Source organism: Gallinula chloropus (genome assembly GCF_964237585.1).
Source record: "Gallinula chloropus genome assembly, chromosome: 1".
Classification (NCBI taxonomy): Eukaryota; Metazoa; Chordata; class Aves; order Gruiformes; family Rallidae; genus Gallinula; species Gallinula chloropus.
Window position 1 is genome coordinate 16,219,151 of NC_140085.1, and position 6,410 is coordinate 16,225,560.

The window sequence follows — 6,410 nt, forward strand, 5'->3', positions numbered from 1 at the left end:
GTCAATTCCACAAGCTCCCCTCCAAAAAACTGTGAAACTCAGACCGTTGGGAAGAGAATCTGACAGAAAGGAGGATGACAGCTTCAGTTTGAGAAAACAGTGGAGAGAAAAATGTCTCCACTGGAGGATGATGGCAGTGGCAGCAAGGGCATCCACTGCAGAGCCACCAAAGCCAGGTGGTCAGAGAGCTCCCATGGGAGCCACTGGCTCTGGTCCTCCCACCTAAAGCACAAAGTGAAACCAGCTCTCCCACTGTCCCAGGGAGTGTCCCAACTGCTAGTCCCTGAAATTAATTGTCTGCTCTCATAGTTTCTCCATATTTTTACAACAACTGAAAATTTAAATATTATGTTTTAGATTGGCATGGAATAAAATAATTTTGGTTAATTTTTGTTAGTAAAAGTGAGGTGGAGTGACAATCACTTTTCTTCCTCATTACTTTGTTGGCTAGAGAAAACAATTTCTCTTTCATATAACTGAAAAATACAAGTAGCACAAAAACACTAGGAATCTGAAGAAGTACAGTTAGACTGAAATGAATAAAGCTTCAGGAACTGTGAAATAACAGGGAAACCTGTTTTCCAGCTGTAGCCACCAAGACCTGTGACACACGTGGTGTCTGTGAGCACAACGGTACTCTCACACAGCCCCTCTCCTCTGGCTACCCATGAGGTCCCTGGCTGCAGAAGACAGCAAGTGTAGAGTTCACAGGTGTTAGGGCCACAAAGATGATGGAGTGGAATATCTTCCTTATGAGGACAGGCTGAGGGAGCTGGGTCCCTTTAGCTTGGAGGAGACTGAGGGGTGACCTCATTAATGTCTATAAATACGTAAAGATTGTCAGGAGGACGGAGCCAGGCTCTTCTCAGTGATGCCCAATGATAGGACAAGGGGCAGTGGGTGGAAGCTGCAGCATAGGAAGTTCCATGTGAACATAAGGAGGAACTTTTTCACTGAAAAACAGAACACTGTTGACAGAACACTGGAACAGACTGGCCAGGGGGGTTGTAGTCTCCTTCTCTGGAGACATTTAAACCCCACCTGGATGTGCTCCTGTGTGACCTATGCTAGGTGATCCTGCTCTGGCAGGGGGGTTGGACTAGATGATCTCCAGAGGTTCTTTCCAACCCCTAATATCCAGTGATTGTGTGTGATTAGACAAACCAGAACTCAGCCAAAAGCCTCAAGAGCTACACATAACTTCTTTTGCCTAACCTAGGGACACAAACAGCTAAACAGGCATTTTAGAGATTCTCCATTTTCAGCCCCAAAAGAAATTTAATATAAAGATTTCTGGGGGATATTTAAATCTATCAACATATACATGTTAAATACTTAAAAGTATGACAGAATGATGGCTGGCTGTCTATCAGCTGTTTAATTTTATGCATGTCTATCCTGTAACATCTGGGATCTGTACAAACACAGGAAGCATCACACATAAATCATGCATAAAATAAGTGGGGGGAATGAATTGATTTTGTCATGGACCATAATGATATAACCAATGGTACAGTAGCACAGCAGTCATATCGCATGCCAGCAAGTTGGAAACCAGTGCATAGATTTATAATTTGCCCAGGATCAAGAAAGAATATATTATCTCTGCTTTATCTTTCTTTCTGCTTAATTATAGCAGATGGGAGAAAGCAGAAAAATGTCTCCCTTCACTTTCCTGATCCCCTCTTGTCATATGGAAGGGAAGTGTTGTCACCACCAGGCAGGAGCAGCTGGCTATGATGGAAACCCAGCCAAGCACAGAAAATGCCAGAAGCAAACCTGGAGAAGGAAATACCTCTTGCTTTCCAACGCTATTACTGAGGCAGCATCTTCTCAGCAGAAGGCATCAGGAAGCAATCATTCCCTTGCTGACCATCTGTGCAGAGCACATTTCAACAGCAATGGGTTTACTCTGACTTTGCCTATCCTTTCTCACCAGATATTCTGGGACCATTACCCTGAGCTCCTGGCAATGGAGTCAAGGGAGTAGGTGTCCATGAACACCGAGCCAGCTGGCACTTCAGTCTGCTGTATCTTGAAGGGTACACAGGCTGCAACACAAAACGGCAGAAAAGGGAAGCTTTGGGGAAGCCAGGGTCAGTTTGAAGTTGGGGTTTGACAGGGTGGTGGGGGTGAAGAGAAGCAGCTGATTCAAGTACCCTGGCAGGGTCCACAGGTATTCAAAGGCAGATAGACTGGGCAAGGAAGGTGTGGAGACAGCTGGGCAGGTGATTAGAGATGTTGGAAGCTGTAGCTGGAAGCTGTGGCTTCACACATGGACATGAAAGAAGTGTTGTGTGCTAAGAGATCGGGAAAAAGTATTGCCCTGCAGGAATAGAGGCTGGAAAAAACAGGGCTATCCAGAGGTATGGCTACAGGGTCTTGATTCATTTGGTGGGCAGGGCTGTGAAGAAGTACCGTATCTGTTTAAAAGAGCTGGGATGCACTGGACCTACTGGGCATGTTGAGCTGCTCACATAAGAGTATCCCGACCCCTTCAGATTGCCTTGCAGAAGTGTCCTGAAAATGGATTGAAACCCTGGTGATTGCCACATTACACTTAGATTAGACAAAGCTTAAATAACAGTTGTTATTTTTCCTAGGCCCAGCTCTCACCAATCATATTCAAAATGCTACAGAAAGCAACAGCAATGGTAAAATTAAATAAATAATAAAATTTTATTTCAAACACAGAGTTAATATTATTAAAATCAAACCAATATTGTTAGAAAGCAACACCTTTCTAGCAATTTGCCAAAACTTCCTTACAACCTGTTTGGCCTGGAAGAACATCAAGGGAATAATTTTCAAGATTTCTTATAGAGCCCAAACAGCCAAACATGCACGCTTATCTACACAGATTTCACAGTAAGTTCAGGGAAACCTTGTTCTGCTGCTTTAGCATCAATTTACATGCATGCTGCCAGTGTATTTGTAACACCACAAGCACCACAACAATCTGATTTTTAAAAATAAAAATATTAGTAGTATTATGTTAAACTTTTCATTATTTATGAATATCCTAGTATCAACGTTATGATTGTGACTTCAAAGAAACTTTGAGAACTGGCCTTGTGCTGAGTGTTTAGACAGTTCGAGAAGCCATTATGACACAGGATTAGTGCTTTTATGTAACTTAATCAATTAACAAAATATTTCTGCTTTGTAATCATGATCTAATTACTAAAAATAGCCAAGTGGTGATAGATCAGGATTTATTACTAACCTGACACATGTAATCTAGGTAGGAATTCGGCTCAGTGACTGGTGCTCCCTTCCTCCCTCCACATACTATACAATCTATCAACAATATATAGCAAATCTCTACTGAATAAAAGTCACGACTCCGAATCAGGTATCTGTCTCCACCAAACAATTTAAATTCTTGGGGAAAGGAGAAAAAAAGCTACATGATCACACTGTCATGTTTTTAACCACAGCTCGCACAGTGCTTCATCTGACTACAGCACTTCTCCCAGATCCCCCGTGATGTATGAGGCTCAAGAAGGAGCCGTACAAATTGCATTTTAGATGTTAGCTAAATCACAGAAATACATATATATTAAAGAATTTGGATTATAATTGAAAGATTTCTAGTGGTAAATAATTTTGGGTTATGTATTAAACCAATCATGGTTCTGTAGCAGAGTGGCCCTATTTACATGATGAATTAATGGTAAATAGGATTGCTTCAGACAGCTTTCAGGTATTCTCCCCCTTCAGTCAACCGTTCTGATTTTTGAGACCCTATGAAAAGAAATTTAAACGGATCTCTGAAAAGAGTGTAAGTAGAAAAACACCACGGAAGGACAGAGACCGAGGCCCCCTTTTATCGCCTTCTTTTTCTTTAGCCCAGCTACAGATACAGCACGAAAATGGAAGGCCTTGGGTGAGATTAAATTCCACCACAGCCACGACAACCTCCCGCGTTACCGCAGTCCCAGCCCCTGCACACTGCGGCCGGGTCACCCCATCCACGGTTTAGGCAAGCGAACAGCGCCGCAGGCCGCGGGAACCGCCACCGGAGCGCCGGGGCAAGGCAAGCCCACGGCGGGGCTGCGGCTTCCAGCCTCTCGGCTGCCGCCCACCTGAAGACCTCGCCCGCCCCACGCCTCCGCCGGGCTCACTGGCACGGCACAGACGGGCAGCGACCCGGGACTACAAACCGGTTTCAAGCACCAGCTAAAGCGAGGGGGCGGGTAAAGCCGAAACTCTCCCGTGACCGAGCGGCTTCGCTGCTTCAGGGGCAGGCGCCAGGCACAGCCGCCCCTGCCGTAAAACGGTGGGAGCGGCAGCGCACAGGGCCGCACTGTCGGACAGCCCGCGGCTCACCCCGCGCCTCCCTGACCGGGGCGGCGTACACGGGACCGACACGGGCACCGGAGAAGACGGCTCCAGCTCCCCCCAGCGCCGGGCCAGGGTCACGCAGAGCCCGCGACAGCCTTGTCTCCCTGGTTCCTGGGAGCGTGGTCCCTCCTCATTGGCCGAGGGAACTTCCCGCCGCTCTGCAGTGCTCAGGGGCTGCCTGCTTGCTTGCTTGCTGTGCTTTGCTGTGCTGTGCCGTGCCGTGCCGTGCCGTGCCGTGCCGACCTACCCGGTCCCAGCCTTCACCGCTCGCCCCAAGCGCCGCTTTTCTTTTCCCCCTCACCTCCTTTCCAGCCCCTCCCACTCCCTCATTTCCATACTGGCTCTTCTGCACTTGTATTTCCTCCTCCTCCTCCTTCTCCTTCCTAAATGCCACCTCGATGCCTCCCGGATCCGGTAAAGCAGCTGCTCTCTCCCCCTAGCCCCTGTCTCGCCTCACCCCTTCCACTCCCCTCCTCTCCCCTGCCCTGCTCTCCCAGCCGAGGGGCGACCGGTCCCCAACCCTTCCTGATCCCCGGCCCGGTTCTCTCATTCTTCCAGAGCGCTTTTTCAGCTGTCGCCAACCACCTGTGCAGGTGACTGTAGCAGCAGCAGGCGATGGGGACTTGGGTTTAATGCCAGAATGCTTTAGCCAGGTTTTAAATTTTGCCTTGTGTATCTTGCATACAGTTTCCATCATGTCAATGCTGAAGTGCGATGAAATGCAGGGGGGAATCGGTGCATGTTTACGTTTGCCTCTCTTATTTGGTCTAACATCTTCTGTTACTGTCTTTGAGCGCAATGTGCTTCATAGCCTAATATTCCTGGGATTCTTTTTCTGTTCTGATTCATGTACAGTTTGCTGAACCATACGGATATGGGCTTCTTAAGTGGTTTCCCTTCTTGGCACACATCAAGGGACTTCATAAACCACTGGTGTTAAGAAGTGCTGGGTTGGTTTTTGTTTGGCAAGGTTGCATTCTATGTAGGTGACTGCGCTCAAGTCTCAGGGTGCTTTGTGATCTTGTTGGATATCATCATGAAGCAAATGTGTATAAAGCAGCAGCTGAGGGGCAGCCCCGTGTCTGGCCTGTGTGGCTGCAGCTGACAGCTGGATTTTTCCTCTTTCCCAGCTCCCTTCAGGCTCCCCGAGGTAATCTGGCAGGTGCTCATATGCTGCCGCCACTGAGGTGCAAGCAGGAGAACAGACAAACACGCGCAGGTGCATAAGTAGTGCAGTTTGAATTGGAATAGTCTGGTCACATTGCTTTAGCACAGTACGGTTGGGCTGGTGCAACACAAAGTGTTTATCACTATACAATTTTCGTCCATTTTTCTTAAACTCTGAAAAATGTTTTGCTGAGCTGTAAAATCCTACAGAGGCACCTGCAGTTAAAATACAAATACAACTGTACAAAGTTACAAGCAGTTTTGTCCCATGCCACCTCTCCATGAGAGGCATCTCAGCATGGTGTTGAGCACTAACACCAAAACTGGTTTTGTGTGTGAGCAGATTGGATTGTTTTAGCTCCTGGCCTGTGAGAACATCTGTTGAACATCTCTGATGCACAGCTAATAACCAGATCTATCAGTTGCTCTTTCCAGGTTTTAGCACTCAGAGCATTTCCAGAGAAAATAGAGCATAGGCAGCAAAATCCCTAGCTGCTAAAGCTGTCTGCTGTCGCACAGATAAATAAGCAGGCGGAAAATATGTTCCTCTCTTACATTATCGCTCCCACCCTGATTTTCCTTCTCTCTGATCCAGTTGTTACTATAATTGCCAAAATGATCAAAATGGACATTAGAGTTTGGTGGCAGTTATCAGCGTGTTGCTGTGTCTTCTTTCTCTGAAACCCATGGTCCTCCTCTCCCTAAAAAGCAAAAAATACTCATTGAATCTGCCCTTACTTTCTCATTTTCAGGTTCCTTTTGTTGTCTAGTGTTTTAGATACCCAGGCAGTTGTTTTCTTCCAATTGTTTACACTTTGCCATACTACTTGAGACTCTCGTCATTAATCTACTATTGATAGCATTAAAAAGACCAATTTTGTATTAATGCTGTGAAA